General features: G+C 39.3%; 1 pseudogene; it reads right to left on the reverse strand.

Moving 5' to 3' along the window:
- Positions 1 to 256: 256 nt before the first annotated feature.
- LOC102256934 lies at positions 257 to 1935 on the reverse strand (annotated as a pseudogene).
- Between the last annotated feature and the right edge of the window lie 722 nt (positions 1936 to 2657).

A 2657-nucleotide genomic window follows, 5' to 3' on the forward strand; every position in this document is an offset into this window, starting at 1 on the left:
CGAGCAGTCGAACTCCCAGTCAAACTCCCGGTCTAACAATTTGCATATTAGGCTTTTATTATATAAGATTAGAAATGTAGTTCTTAAAAATCTCAACTTGGCTAGATATAAAACCATTTAAAAACCATTAAGGATATATAGAGAAAAACCTGGCTAAAAAAAACCCCAAACATATCTGTCCATTTGTCATTACAAAAAAAATGTATTTAAATCAAAATAATAAAAAGCCCAAGCTGCATAGATATTGCAGATAATTTTAGTTATCTGGTTAACAGGCAAAAGGAAGGACTTAAGGTCTTCGGCTCCAATGTTTTGTTCATTTCTTATCGCTGGAATTTTAGGTCCATTTATTCTTGTTGGGTGACTTAATCGAATAATAGTAGAGATGGTAAACTGGCATTTGCTCAGCCCCATGCTGCTCAACCTTGGGAGAAGACCAATTCTCAGCTGGTGGATGGGCTGCTTTTGTCTTTGCCATCTTGTGGTGGGTTTTGGGGCATCTGCAAAAGTACTGATGTTGAAGTGGCTGCTGAACTGGGTCTCCTCCCCTTGACCTTCCTTATCTTCTGCACTGCCGTCTTCTCTAGGCTGTCTTCAGCAAGGTGGGCCCCTGCAGAATGGTAGTCTATATCATGATACATATCCTATCTTAGTGATCTACCTCACTCCCCTGCACCTGGTTGTCAGTACCTTCCATCCTTTCTTGCACAAAAGGATTGAAATATTGTGGTGATGCCCATAGGGTCTCCACATGTAGTTAGGTTGATGCTGTGGCCTGCAGTGAGGCCAGAACTGTTGGATCTGCCTTTAGGAGTACTCTGCTATCCCTCATTCTTGCCCCTATTCTCACTGCTCTGGTCATTCTTCTGGTAATTGCACGGAGAACCCATACCACATGCATAGCATCTATAATGGTTACCTTCTGCTGCTTACTGACTGCCTTGCACTGGAATTCCACCATGAACCACAACATTTGCTGCCTCTGAATCCTTTTATTCTTCAACAACATCAAACTCCACAGTCTCTCTGCTTCCTACACTGTGCAGGTACTTCCTGGGGTTATTTATGCAGTCTGGTCTTTAGCAGGTTTGCTGAATGCAAAGCTAATATTTCTTAAATGATGTTTTTGTATGTCAGGCACTAACAGAAAAAATTTATTACAGACATTTTATAATAGCATCAAAAAATATCAAGTACCTAGGAATTCAACTTTCTTGCATTAAGGTGCTAACGAGTTTTGCAAAAATGTACATGTATAGCAATCTCTGTGCATCATATCTTCAAGTAAAATTTTAGATAATTAACAGCTTTATAATATTGAGTCTTCTAATCTATGAATTCAATATACCTCTCCACCTATTTAAGTCTTATTCAATGTCCTTTAATAAAAGTACAGAGTTTTTCTTGTAGAAATCTTGCTCTTCTTAGATATTTCCTAGGTACTTGACATTTTTTGATGTTACACAGAATATTAAAAAGACGTGTACTCAAGGGTCATGATTTAATACAATGCATAATTTTTCCTACGTAATGAAGGACTTAAATGGAACTGGCATTTTTTAAACTGTGGTACATTGTGGTGAATACAACAATGACTTCTAGTACCATCTGTTGCCAGTGCCAGGATTCTCATTAAGACAGTCGTGACCTCATGAATTCCTAAAAAGGTCTTAGAGATCCCTTGGAGTAGCAGACTACACTGCTATAGAAGATGCATGCCCATGTGCACTAGTAAACATCTATAGAAATATTTTCAGAGCATTGCTTATAGTAGTCCCAAATTAGAAATAACCCCAAAGCCCTTCAACTGTAAAATGAATAATAAACTATACTCATTAGTGGAATACCATAGCATTGAAAATGAAATACCTACAGCTACATGAAACAGTTTGCCACACCCAAGGCATCCACACTGGTGGCAGGTGGAGGATGCATGTGAGAGCTCAGCGATTTCGAAAAGAAAGAATGGGTTTTAATCACCTTAGAACCTGGCAAGAGCCAAGGTTCCAGCAACAGAGAATCGGATTTCCATTTCCTTGGGCCTGGGGAGAAATTGGAAATGTTTCTGGTTTTCAGAGAGGTGGAGGGAGTTTAGCCAGCAGAAGGCCATGAACCTGCTAAGAAGGGGTTCTAACTGCTTGTTTTGTGTGGGTCTAAAAAGGGGATCTGCCTGATCCTTGAACTGCTAGTGGTCCAGAGGTTCTGGGATCAGCATTGGTGGAATTTCACCAAACACCTTCTATGGATTGACTAAGAAAAGAAAAATATCCTCCTCACACCTGAACAGAGAAGTAGTACTTGCCAGTTCAATCATATCTGTTTCAAAAAAGCTGAAATTATGGTGTGTTCCACCACGTATCAATGTGACACCACACATAGCAACTCAAGCAGCCTGCCCTATCTACTTAATGATATGATCACTGAAGTATCCAAGGGGATGTGAACTAATATCTGAAATTTACTTTGAAACATATCAAAAAATAAGTAGATGTTATGGGTTGAATTACATCCCATCAAAATCCACATGTTAAAATCCCTCTGAAGTGACCTTATCTGGAGACAGGGTCATTACAGAGCTCATACAGTTAAAATCAGGTCATTAGGGTGGGTGAAATCCAATATGATGGGTGTCCTTATGAAAGGGAGAAATTTGGACA

This window comes from Myotis brandtii, unplaced genomic scaffold (genome assembly GCF_000412655.1).
Source record: "Myotis brandtii unplaced genomic scaffold, ASM41265v1 scaffold105, whole genome shotgun sequence".
Classification (NCBI taxonomy): Eukaryota; Metazoa; Chordata; class Mammalia; order Chiroptera; family Vespertilionidae; genus Myotis; species Myotis brandtii.